Source organism: Triturus cristatus, chromosome 6 (genome assembly GCF_964204655.1).
Source record: "Triturus cristatus chromosome 6, aTriCri1.1, whole genome shotgun sequence".
Lineage (NCBI taxonomy): Eukaryota > Metazoa > Chordata > Amphibia > Caudata > Salamandridae > Triturus > Triturus cristatus.
The window spans coordinates 1,144,150,560-1,144,163,950 of NC_140589.1; the positions used below are offsets into that span (position 1 = coordinate 1,144,150,560).

Here is a 13,391-nt window from a genome sequence, read left to right on the forward strand (position 1 = left end):
TTGTGAAGAAAGCGATTGCGAACGTGAAGGATCTACCGCAACTGCATTTTGGAGAAGGTTCTCTCCCCGAGCAGCACCAAAACCTTTTTGAAATCATGATTTGGAGTAAAAAAACTCCTCAAATTGACATTTAGATATACTTTTTTTGTGCAAGAAGTCCTTTTTCTTTTTTTACTTTTTTTCAAGAGGAAGGAAGTGCCCCAATGTCTCCAACTTCCTGTTCCTCTCTAGCAGGCTCCTCCCAGTGCTTTGTCCATCTCTTGGTCACTTTTCATTTGGATTTAGAGCTGGAGGATCACTATTTGTGTCTGCTGCATAATATATCATTGGTTTTGAGGACTTTGAATTTGAGATTTTACAAGTAAGGTGGAAAACTGGTGTTGTTTGATTTATTGGGGCCGTGCACCTAGATTAATTTGTAATTCCAATTGATTTTTTAAATTTTTTGAGTGGTGGGTGGCCTGTCGTTAGAGTAGGGGCCTAGTTGTTTCTTTGTAATTAATTTCTCCTCTTTTATAAAGGAAACATGTTGCATGGTTCACTACATTTTTTTAAATCAATTTACAATATTTATTTAATTCACTATGTAGCCCTATAGTCTGCCAATGGGCCTTTCAGCCAGTAGGCCCAGAGCTACTCATGGGTACATGAAGCAATTGTTTCTGAGGTGTCTGTTGAATTTAATCATCATTTAGGGCTTGGATGGCATTGGATTGAAATACAATATGATTTTTTTGCGGTATTTCACTTTTTTCATGTGTGTTAATGCCTTTGTTGGATGTGTGTGGTTGTAACTTGCAAACCTTTTTAGCCTTGTGGATTTTCATTTTAGGCATTGTTGCATTACAGATGTATTGTTTACCATGCCTCCTTTGTCTGCCCAGTGTGTGAGTGTGTTTACATTGCAATAGTAGGCCAGCAATTCATTTGCCTTGGTTCTCCATATGGCGGCGGACATTTTGTAAGGTCCGTGCCCTAATTAGGCCTGCTTGTGTTCATTGTTTTCAAGGCCTCCTTCATGTTGTTGTTGTGGCCATGTGGCTGGTGGCCATTTTGTGAAGGCACCCAGTGTGCTTTTGCCATAGGCCTACATGTCTTCTCTTTGTTCTGAAATGCCTTCTTCTTGCTTGTTGTTGTTGTTGATTATGACCATGTGGCACTGGCTGGCAACCATTTTGTGCATTCAGCTAGTGTGCCCCTTTGCCATATGTTTTTATGGATGGTTGACCAATGAGATAATAGCAGCTTAATACATTAATAATTAGATACTAGGGGATAATTGTTATTTTTTATTTATTTTTAATTATTTATTTATTTATTTTAATAATTGTTTTTGTTTATTTTAATTTCTTTTTTCATAAATTTTTACAATTTGTTTAATTCTTTCTTTTTTTATATTTTCAATTTTTTTATATTTTTTTTCCAATTTTTTTTCAATTTAGTTTTTGTTTCAAAGTAACATGATTTGGCGTCAATGAACCATTAACCCCATGTCTGCTATATGACATGCACAACATTATTAATTGTCAAGGAATTGTTCCATTCCATTGTCATTTGTCAGCTGCAGTTCCCTGATTGCTGCATCCCACGTGATAAACAATGCCAAACCGTTAAATTTGTATTTTTGTTGTTCTTTGTCTTCTGCTAAATAACTATGGTCGAAACGCTGTTGACGCCTTCCCTGACAAAAAAAAATCAGAGGAAGCATTGAATGTTTTTTGTCTTTTGTGATTGTGTAATATTGTCAATATCTTTTTTCCTCTTTTTGCCATTATTTATGTTTACACTTAAGTCTGTCTTTGTTAGTGACATATGTTTGTGTAACCTTCGGAGCCCTCTTTGTATTGTGCATTTATACGTAATTCACTTTTATTAAGAAAAATAATTATCTTTTTGATATAAGTTGTGATTGATAGCGTGTTATTATTTATGTATTTTTGATTATCATGCAAAATTATTATTGTTTTTTGTTTTGATTGCGTATCCAAACCATTCTAGCATATATATTGTTTATACACCCCAGGTTTGGGTTATAGGGCTTCCCCTGTTGGTGGTACTCTGTATAAGCTTTGCAGCAGAGTGCTCTTCACACTATCCACATGACAAAAGATATGTGGTCCAGTTGCTAAGCCACTGATTACATGTGCATCACTACACACTGGATCTCTTTTTTGGGATTCAGAGAAAAGATATCTGCAGGTGTTGACACTGCTGACATTTGTAATGGCGCACGGAAGCATGCTACAGTAGCCATGTTTGCCATGGAGAAATCCCACACTGCTGAAAAGATTTTGGAAGACTTTAACACTAAGGTCTTTTAATGGCTGCGACCAAGAGGGCTTAACATTGGTTTTGTTGCCACGGACAATGGCAGCAATATAGTTAAGGCCATAGCCGATGGTGATTATTTCAGGGTCCTGTGTTTGGCGCATAGCATTAATATCATTGTTCAAGTCTTTCTGAAAAAAGAAGACCGAGTCAGCAGCTTACTGACCACCTGCAGAAGAATCTGCACACATTCCAGACATTCTTTTAATGCCTGGAAGCAGCTGAAAATCATTCAACATGATAATAGAATGCCAGTTAAAGCACTCATCCAGGATGTGCCAACACGTTAGATCTCAACGTATTACAAGCTTGAATGTCTGAGCAGTGCAGACCAATCAATGAATATGTTATGCAAAGAGGGGATGCAACTGTGAAAGGCATGATCATTGAAGTGGACCAGTGAGGCCTAGTTAAATACCTGACAGAGATGCTGCTTCCTTTCGAGGTGTTCACACGTGAAGTTAGCAAGGAAGACTGTATCATGGGCCAAGCTATCGCATTGTTGCACATGCCACAGGAGTAGCTAGAGGAGGTGTCTGCAATGTATGCAGGTGTGGAAGAAAATAAGAAGCATATTAGTTGGTAGAGAGCTTAATCCTTCACTTATCTGAAAATACAAGGGTGCAAAGAGAAATTGTGCCATCTAACCATTACAATTGTGCCACAATTATTGATCCACGGTATAAGCCATTGCTGGACACTTTCATTCCTTTTTCAGATGGGGATGTTGCCATCTACAAAACTTGGATAGCTGTGTAAGACAGTCAGCTAGAACAAGAACACAGAGAATTAGAGGCCTGCTCCTCCAGGGCATAACAAGTACTTCAGGGCAGCCTTCAAGTTCAACTTTAGAGCCTGAGGGCAGTATGGTTGGCTCACAGCAGCCAAAACCACAAACACCAGCAAGAACAACATCCACAACACCAAGAACAGAATCATTAGCCCCAAAATCAGTAAAGGAATGGTTTCTACTGGCCGGGCGTAAGTCCAGTGCTGAGGCAAAGGCAAAAGAGGCCAAGCAAAGCGAAGCACCCTTGACCAATGAGTGGATGGTCCAGGCCTATCTGAATGACCCAACAGAGGTATACTTTGATCAAAACCAATTGCTATATTGGTATGGGGGAATGCATCAGTGGCCAATGTTCAGCAGGCTAGCGATAAGCTATCTGGCTTGCCCCATAGCAAGTGTATCTGCAGAGCGTGTTTTCAGTGCTGCTGGTGCCATTCTGACAGTGAGAATGATCAGTCTCTCGCTCCAAAACGTGGAGAGGTTAACCATGATCAAAATGAATCAGCTCTTTATACGAACAGGTTACACCATACATGAAGCACCACAGCAGGAAGATGATGACGGCAACTCAGGTCAAAGAAGAAGTGTGTTAGGTGACCTACTTCTGGGCGAGCCTCCAGAGTTTGAGGAACAGCTCTACTTCCTTGACAACGAGGTTTTCTAGTTACTTTCTTTCTTTCTTTGACTCTCAAAAAAACCCTAATAAAGATATAGCTAAGGAACATTATTAACTTTATTATTTGTGTGTGTCTAGTTGACCAATCTGTCCCCACTGTCTTACTCTTAGACACCATTTATTGCTGGATTGGAGTTGCAGTGAAGAAGTCTCGACTCGCCCTAAAGCCATTTCCCTCCCAGACATCCGATGGAGAATACAAACATCTATCTATCCTTTCCTCCTAGCCTATTGGACTGCCTCACATGTGACATTATTAATAATTCCATTTACATCAAAGAAATGGATGATCTGCATTCTGCAATTTGCCACCAATCTATCATGCTGAGCACACCGGAAGAATAGGTAAATAATGGCATGCATTGCAGACTGAGTGATTGTTGTTGGTTGTGATGTCAAATTGTGAATGATGATATGTCATCATCATCATGTGTCTGTCAACTTGAGTTGAGACTTCAGAAGAAGAGATGATTCACATGGTGGAGGCAGGCAATGTGAGACTGGGTGATTGTTTGTCACAATTAATGTGTTAGTGATGATTATTGAGATTCACAATGTTGTGGTGGCCTACTGATGGCTGATCAATAATTTTCCCCTGAATGTTATTTCATCTTTGAGAAATCAGATAGCGAAATTCCTTCACCAAGACTACCCCACACTGTCCACACTTCCTCTTTTTTTATTGTTTTATACTAACTTATATTCCTCAAAGACTCAGACCTGACCAGTAACCCAGTTAATGCAATGTTTGCAAACACAAATCTAGTCTACTCTAGTCTATTCTACACACACAAAGTTACTCTGTCAAGTCTATCTTTACCTTCTTGTTGTTCAATACCAAAATTGTACCACTACAGGCCGATCCATTGCATTGAGTCGGGACTCACTCGGAACACTATTGGTATGGAGTTGGACACCATACTCGGAGTAGGAGTCAGACTCAAGAGGAACAGAAATGATGGAATGACTCAGGGCGTGGGTGTGAGCATGACTACTTTGAGAACTGCCACCAGAAGAAGATGGACATTTTCAAATTCACTGCATCCAACAGGTTTGGATGATGAGGACTTTGAAGTGGCCTAAAGGTAAACAACAACAACACCAGACCTACACATGTCTGTGTAGTGGTGGTGGTGGTGAGTGTGGTGTGACCGACTGATAGCAGTGCATTGATTTTTTACTTTATTGGGAACATGCTATGTTGCTGTGTGTGTCTGTGCTCAGTGCTGAATGGATGAAATTTGAAGCTAAGTGGAGGTTGGAAGGGGGGCCTGTTGCTGGAGGTAACTGCCAGAAATAGAGATTTAGCCAGGCTGCTCCTGAAAGTCTTCTTGTTGCACTCCTTTATGCAGTTTAACTTTTCCCCTTGAGTCTTCCATATCATTTTTTTTCCCTTCTACAGGCCCGTGCCCTGAGCCATACTGGAAAAAAAACTCACACTTACCTTACCGAACCACATCCGCCAGGCACCCAAGACAGTCCAAGTGGAATGCAGAGATGCAACTCCCAATTTGGCAATACAGTATTGTTAGACCTGGCATCTTTGGCGTGGTTTCCCCTGACTTTTTTGCCTCTACCTCCTGTATTTTTAACACTGTGCTGGATTTCTTTTTTTCTGGTTTAGATGCTTTGGGCACTTTGCCACTGCTGATCAGTGTCAAAGTGCAAGTGCTCACTAGGTAAATTGTTATTGTAATTGGTTATCCATGATTGGCATATTTGTGTTACCAGGAAGTCCCTAGTAAAGTGCACTGAGTGTGCCAGGGCTGGTGATTCAAATGCTACTAGTGGGCCTGCAGTACTGATTGTGCCACCCACATGAGTAGCCCTAAAATGGTGTCTCAGGCCTGCCACCGCAGTGCCTGTGTGCAGTTGCTAACTGCCATGCTGACTAGGCAAGTGCACCCACTTGTCAGTCCCTAAACCTTCCCTTTTCTGCATATTAGTCACCCCTATGGTAGGCCCAAGGGCAGGGTGCATTGTAAGTATAAGGTAGGACAAGCCCTGATGTGTGTGGCATGTCCTAATAGTGAATTACAGCCATTTTCGTTTTTCACTATTGCAAGGCTACCTGTTCTATATAGGCCAGAATTGGCAGTTTGATTATTACATCTTATAATCCTAAACTGACTCAGGGAACATGGTAGAAATTCGGGTTTAGTATGCCTGAACGCAGAATGATAAAATACATCTTTTAGTGAAGTTGGTTTTAACATTCTGTGTTTGAAAATACCACTTTTAGAAAGTAGGTATTTTCTTGTCTAACCATCCAAACCTGCCTTTGCTAGGCTGTGTATTCCTTGTCTGGAGTTTTGAGTGACAGGGGCTGGGGAATTCCAGGGGGCTGGGGAATTCCCCGAGACAGGGTGAGTCAGCACAGGGCTGAATAGAGAGATCTGCATCTAGATGGGAGGGAGTAGTTGCACCTGGGACCTGAATAGGACAGTGCCTGCCCCCACAGTGCTGGCTCCACCCCCTGTGGTGCGTCTGATGTCTCTGCCCTGTACTGAGAAAGGAGAGAAGGAATCATGTCAACAATGTGCTCCAGGGCTGTGCTTTTCCTCCACAATGCTGGCTCCACCTCCTGTGGGCGTCTGATGTTTCTGCCCTGCACTGTGAAAGGAAAGAAGGAGTCATGTAAACAGAGTGCTCCAGAACTGGTTTGGACTGGGCAAAGGCCCCTCTGCCCTCAGAGGACAAAGGATTTTGAGGTATAAATATTGGGACCCTGATCCCAAGAAATTAGATCATCCTGGAATCAAGAAAGAACTTCTGCCAAGGAGAAAGCTGGAAGACTGAAGAAGAAGGACTCCTGCTGTAAGACTGACCTGCAGTTGCTTTGCTGCCAAAGAGAGGGGAAGGACTTTGCTGTGTGCTGTGTCCCCTGGCTTGAAGGAATCTCCAAGGGTCTGAGTAGAGCTGGCCTCCTGTTAAGAAGTCCCAGGAACAAAAGGACTTCACCCCCAGCTTCCCCCTGAACTCTGCTGTGTGAGTTCTGCCCTTCCTAGAGTGCTTGATCTAATTGTGGGGCCTCTGGAAGGGGTGCCTGCTGTTGGGAAGCTGACCAAGAGAAAAGAAGTAAAAGATCTGCAACTTTTTCACGCACCGCCGGCTTAGCGAGAAAATTTCCGTCGCCGCGAAGATTGTCGCAGCACCTGTCACCGCTGCAACGTCAACGCCACATTCATCTTCGCAGCACATCACCCCCGGAGTGGGAAGATTCCCGGGCTGCATTTCATCGCGGCAAACATCGTCGCATCGTGCCTTTGCGCGTAAATTTCTACCAGAGAAGCTACGCCTTGGAATCCATACAAGTATCACCTCACTGCCCCATACAGACTGGATTCGTCGCACACGCCTGCTGTGTGCAGCGGGGTTGTCGCATTGCCTCCCCAGGGTCTCAGGAGTCAGACTGACGCTGCTGCTTGTTTTTCGACGCCTGAGCGTCGCTCTGAACTTTAATCGCATCACCAGGTACTGTTGGCCAAAATCGAAGCTAATGTGGATTATTTTGTCGCTAAGCTAAGAACTCTTTTGAAACCATATTCTTGAACTGTGTATGTTGGATTTTTGTCGTTTTGGTCTTATGTAGTTTATATAAAGGTATTTTATTTATCTACACTAGTGTGGGGTCCATTTGTGGTTTTTTCACTGTGTTACTGTGAGTGTTGGTACAAATACTTTACACATGGCCTTTGATAAGCCTGTCTGCTCATGCCAAGCTACCAAGGGCATGAGCAGGGGTTATCTAAAGAGGGTATCCCCTTACCCTGACTAGAAGTAAGGGTCCCTATTTGGACAGTGGTACCTACCTCTGCCAACTAGAGACCCCCAGATCTAACAAGTATCATATTTTCTCTTCATTTATTATGACTGTTTGTTTACTTGACTCCTACAGAATTGTATTTGCTATCTTTCAAGCCTGCAACAAGAACATAATGTAACTTGGGTCTCCCTAGGGGCAGACGCAAAATTAGTCTTACCTGTACTGGTCTAGTACTCAGTATGTTAATGTTAACTGCTACTTCTAAAGTGCATAATCACCAGCACGTCTCTTAGCGCTGTGAGAGAGAGGTCCGAAACCCCCTGCAGTCCCCAGGAACACGTGTTGCAGATGGTTAGATTGAGTCCAAAGCCTCCCTGAACAGGAGCGTTTTAAGGCGTTTTAAGGCATTTTCTGAAAGGGAGGAGAGCGCATTCCTTGCGGAGGCCATCAGGCAGATTATTCCAGAGTTGTGGGAGCAGGACAGAGAGGGCTCTGCCTCCCTTGGATACCGTATTAAACCAGGGGACCACCAGCAGGCAGCTCTCGGAGGACCGGAGTTTCCGGCCCGGCACATAGTTATCATGCATGCATTTCCTTTTCCTCCCATAACAGATTTATGATGGTCAGCCGCCAAGATGAATGTGTTGTCATTGTGTAGTATTATTTGTCTTTGTCAAACCTTTCCCTCAAATCCCCCTTCACATCCATTCATCTAACCCCTAACCCTCTTCCCCCCAAGCTGTGTGATTTATTGAGGTGTGACTAAATTAAATTTACACCACTTATTCGATCACACACTTGGTAGGGCGGATGTGGTGAAAGCAATACAAACTCAAGGGGAGGCAGGGCAACAATCTTCTTCTGCTCTAAGTATAACTATAGCAAACACTGGCAATATATATTAGATTGCCCACCCATGCACAGACAGTATTCAATATTCAATTTTTGTTCAGAGAAACATAATCCATCATAATTGCTAGCATCATCATCCTTCCAGCACTAAAGTTTATGCTTGTCTACTCCACTTCTTAGCGCAAGTCGACTTCAGTTTGTAACTTGTACTAGACAGATATTTTGATTATTTTTTATTTTACTTTAGCATTGCTTATCATGTTTTCGCGTTTGGCAGTCTTCTTCTTGTGTACTACTAGTCGTACTCAACTCAGTTTGGTCTCCCTCAGGTGACTGTCTCATTTTTTTTGCACAGCTTGCATGTCGAATGGCATTAACTCAGTTTATAAATGTCATTATTTTGTTCCTTGCCAGGAATATTCCTCATCCTACAGTTTGAGTTTGGCCAGGAGGGAGTGAAACCTCACTGCAGAATCTAGTGCTTCTAGTATTCTACTAGTCCTCCAGCATGCTCCTACTGTCTACTACTACCACCACCATGAAACCTTGGGAAACCATCAGCACGCAGCCTTTGCTTCACCTAATCACAGGTAAGAGAGAAGAATTGTAGGAGATTCATTCAAGATGCAATAATTTATATGCTATGGAAATGAATTCACACACCCACACCACTTTTGAGTTTATAGGGGTTAGGTGCAGACTGCATAGACTAGGAGGAGAGACTGACAGCAGTAGGACAATTGAGGGTACCACATCTATCTGTTGGTGTGTTACACTATCTACAGATTTCAAAAAGATTCTGTGGCCCTGCAGCAAAGGAAACAGTACGAAGTAAAAGAGTAACCCCCTAAAAAAAGATTTACATCATATGTAAAACTGTAAATGAATTCCCCTAACAAACATAAACTAGAATGAAAGAAACCTACAACACCTAACCCATTCCTCTCTCTAACCCCAACCAATGTCCAGTAAAGCAAGTCCAAAACAAATTGCTCATAAAAAATCAAATGTCCATAAAAAAAAGTACAACCAAGTTTTCCCCAACTCCCACATTCCCACCCTTTCCCAAACAAGTCCAACCCACCAAACAAAAGATTAAAAAAGGGGCAAGAGAGGTCTATCTAGGGGTGGGCTAGGACCCGGATCTTTCTCTCCAGCTGATCGAAACGCTCCTTGATCCTGGCCTCCAGGCGCGCCATCCTAAGGACCATGTTGTACTGAAAGGTTTAACTTGAACAGGGGGGAGCAGCAGTGGTCGATGAAGACTTGCACTGGGCAGCTACCCGACTATGGGACCGTACCACTGGAGGAGCCTGGCTGGGGCCCGGGGCATTAGAGGCTACAGCTGCTGCCTCCTCCGCCAAGGCCACCAGCCGTCCATATTCTGCCCTGATGGCATTCAGCTTTTGTTGCCAGATCTTGGCTGCTATCTCCTGCCTGGTGGGTTGGAAAGGAGAAGCTATATCAAGAAAGAAAAAAGACAATTGCAACCAATACTCTTAGCAAAACAGTAACACATAAAATTATACACATACAATAATAGTGGCACAGTAGCACTAGCAGTACATAATATTTGAGGTATCAACGATTCCTTGGCCCCGAAGATTTGGATGTGATTAGAGTTTCAGGCATCAGACACTATGGAGTAGACAAATATCCTACTCTCTCTTGTTTAGCTAAATTAATCGTGTAGGCATGCCAGCTCAGCCTGCACTCTAGACAAACACACTTGTGTCGCTGACTCGTATTACTTTACTACTGTCTGCAGGTGGGGCAGCTCTACTACCCAATTATCTTGTTTCTATTATGGCCATACTCTGTTAAATCAATGGCAAAAGCACAATTTCACTTTCTCCCTCACTAGTACAACAAGGCAGATGATATGATTACTAATATGAATGATGATATACGGCACAACATCAGGTGACGTGAGGTACTACTATTGTGATCATGCAGCCGATAGGCCACCTATGGCTGACATTGTCAAAATGACATGGGTAGGGAGGGAGTAGGCCTCAGAGTCGGAGGGAGGCGATTGATGATGGGTTGGTACATAAATAATATATATGTTGTGCTTGCAAACTACTGTGAGTCAAGGGAGTAGTCTGAAATATAAACTCAAACCTTTGAATTCAAAACCTTGAAAAAAAACACATTCTTTGTTTATTCTTCTTCCCAGGGATTTTTCCATTTATCATTGCATGGTTCTTCTAGCATTATTTTTATTCTTCACCTTTGGCTTTGCTACTCTGGCATGGTTTTCTATTCTTTTGCATTCTCTTCATCAAGTCTTCAACTATGATTGAATTCCATCCAGGCATTCATCCATCCAAACATGGCTATCATTCTCAACAAAGCTTTCACCAACATATATTTGTCATTTAACCACACATGTGTCCTTGCTTGCCTTTGAGTTTGACCCATCAACCCCCCCAAAGGATTCCTTTCACCCATACAGTTTCAGACACCCAGGCAGGCATCCATTCTTTCACCTTTCACCTATCCTTCAACAACCCAAGCATCCTGTCAGCCACCTAAACGCATCCCGGGCCCCCTCACCGACGCATTCTTCTCTGCCAGTCATATATTACGTCACCCATCCTTCCTCCTTCCATCCTTTCATCCCTTTTCCATCAACCTATCAAAGTCTGACTCTTAGTCTTCTTCATAAAACTTTTTCTGCTGAGTTGAGGATAGAAGAGGCCATAAGTTACTCAAGTCCCGCTAATGCTAAGTATAGGGTGTCTTATTCAACTGTTCACAACTTAGTCTCAACAGTACACTGTACAGTGTGCACCCTTACAGCGAGTATATACATTTGATTGTCAATAAGCAAGGAATATGACTTACCACTGCCTGCCACTGCTGCTCGCTCACCCCTTGCAGCTGCCGCAGCTGATCCCTCCTGGCTGGCGCCCCCTTCCCCGCTGGCCCCGGCACTGGTGGTCAGTACGTCTAGAAAAAATATTACACATTTTTTATATGCCATATACGCCTCCCCTATTTATTTTTTTCACTAGCAAGATTGAAAATACAATCCATGTACCACACACATCACTAGAATTCGGGTACAGACTGGAGTAGACAGTATGTCCAATCAAAAATAATAAAATATCCAGTTGGGCACTTTGTTGGTTGCCATTTTTGAAAAGCCTATCAAGAAGAGGACAACCCAAAGGACTGGACTCAGGGGCTACAGCTATTGGTGAATCTAAGTTTTTGAAAAAGAAAAGAGTGGCCAACTGGGCGGACAATCAGACATAAGGTCTTATTGGTTGGAAAATGTAATGGTGCTGTCCTCCTCCTTCTCAGACTTCTTCCAGCCATGGTGCACGGTAATCAGTTCACCATCAACTGCTGCTAATAATAATACTAGGTCTAGACTAGAAGAAGACACAACTTTGGGGTGTCAAATGTGATCATCACTTTCTGATTAAGCATGAGACAGTAGAAGAAAGCCTTCTCATCTCAACTATCATGCGTAGACTACCTTACATGGGAATTCAATATGCACGGCAGAGTAGTAGTACTAGTAGTTGTAAGGACCAATGGGTTCTCTGCGTCTTACAGTACCACCAATAGGCAGGCCACAAAATATATAAAGGGAGAGGGAAAGCTGACTGAAAAACCAAAAGAAACCAAGCTACAGACAGACTAATAGTAATACAGAGCCAGAGGCAGTTTGAGGTAAAATAAAAACAGACACTAGAAATATAAATAACTAAGTTAGTAAATAGGGTAATGCAGGGACAACAAGAACTTAGAAACAGATTGATAAAAGAGGATTTGGGAAAAATAAAATTAGGAAACAGAAATAATAGTTCAAAATGAGGACCAGTAAAAATAAGGGAAATATATATTAATATTAACAACAGGAGGACTTACTCGGGCCAGCAGAGCCATCTGATGAAGAACGTTCCTTGGAGGCACCTCCAGCTCCCGCACCTGCCTCGGATGACCTTGTCTTCTTTCCCCTGGATGATAATGATCATGTAAGACATAATTAAAGAGACAAACAATTATTGGTGTTAAATAAATGTTAAATAATCACTCTGAAAGGAGTTTTTGACAGGAAACAGCAATTGCAATAACATTGATCTTTCCTAGATCAGATCGGCTAGTAGTAGACTAATATGTAGGTTGTGGACCATCCTATCTTTATTATTCCACAGTTCCATTCCGATTCCTGAATCCTAAATCTACCTAGCCCACCTATTCCAGACTTTGGAATAATTTGCTTCTAAGTTGAGATCTTATTCGCAATCATCTCAACCTCCTTTGACGGTCTAATTCACTAAGTCTGCACTTAGTCTTAAATGCATAGATGTATGCATGCATATTGCATAAACCAAATTGGTTGGTTGCTATTCGCTCACTATACGCATATGCTTGCAGTTACAAGCATATGCTTTTGAAATTGTATACCGCCCAGGTGCTAACAACTCGGCTGACCACCTGTCACATCACAAAGCACCACAGGGTGGTGGATCAGTCATTGCTGAAGAAGAAAAGACTGAATAATTTGTTTGCATGGTTATATACAGTGCCTGTCCAAGAGTGTTAACTCTGCAGCATGGTGACCCAGCAGGATGGAAACTTGATTTGAGCAAAAGAGGGATTGGCTCAGGGACAGTGGCAAAGTTTTCTCAATGGCTCTTGGTCACTGACATTCGAAGGCCAAGTGGCATGACAGCAGCTATGGAGGATCAGAACTGAGCTCCGTGAATTTCTGGATGATATTTTGCTACAACGTCAATTGAATGTGATACCCAAGGGTTTGTGGAGAAGTGTGACGATCTTGCGCATCAGGGGCATCAAGGAACAGCGAAGACAAAAGCTCAACTGCGCAGCAAGGTGTGACTCCCAGGGATGGATGCTTGCATGGCTAAGGCTGTTTGCAATGATCACTCCTGTGACATAACAAGTGTGGATCCTCTGCCTGGACTAGTGCTGACTGAAGATCTGAGTCAGGAACCATG

At 42.6% G+C, this 13,391-nt stretch overlaps 1 long non-coding RNA gene across 1 annotated transcript in view; it reads right to left on the reverse strand.

The window, feature by feature from the left end:
• Window positions 1-11,293: 11,293 nt before the first annotated feature.
• LOC146821113 (uncharacterized) overlaps window positions 11,294-13,391 on the reverse strand; it is a 41,877-nt gene continuing 39,779 nt past the window's right edge. Inside the window, exons 4-5 of the long non-coding RNA XR_014962863.1 lie at window positions 12,298-12,386; window positions 11,294-11,367 (exon numbers count right to left, since the gene is read on the reverse strand). This is a non-coding gene — a long non-coding RNA (uncharacterized LOC146821113). The remainder of the gene's footprint in view (window positions 11,368-12,297; window positions 12,387-13,391) is intronic.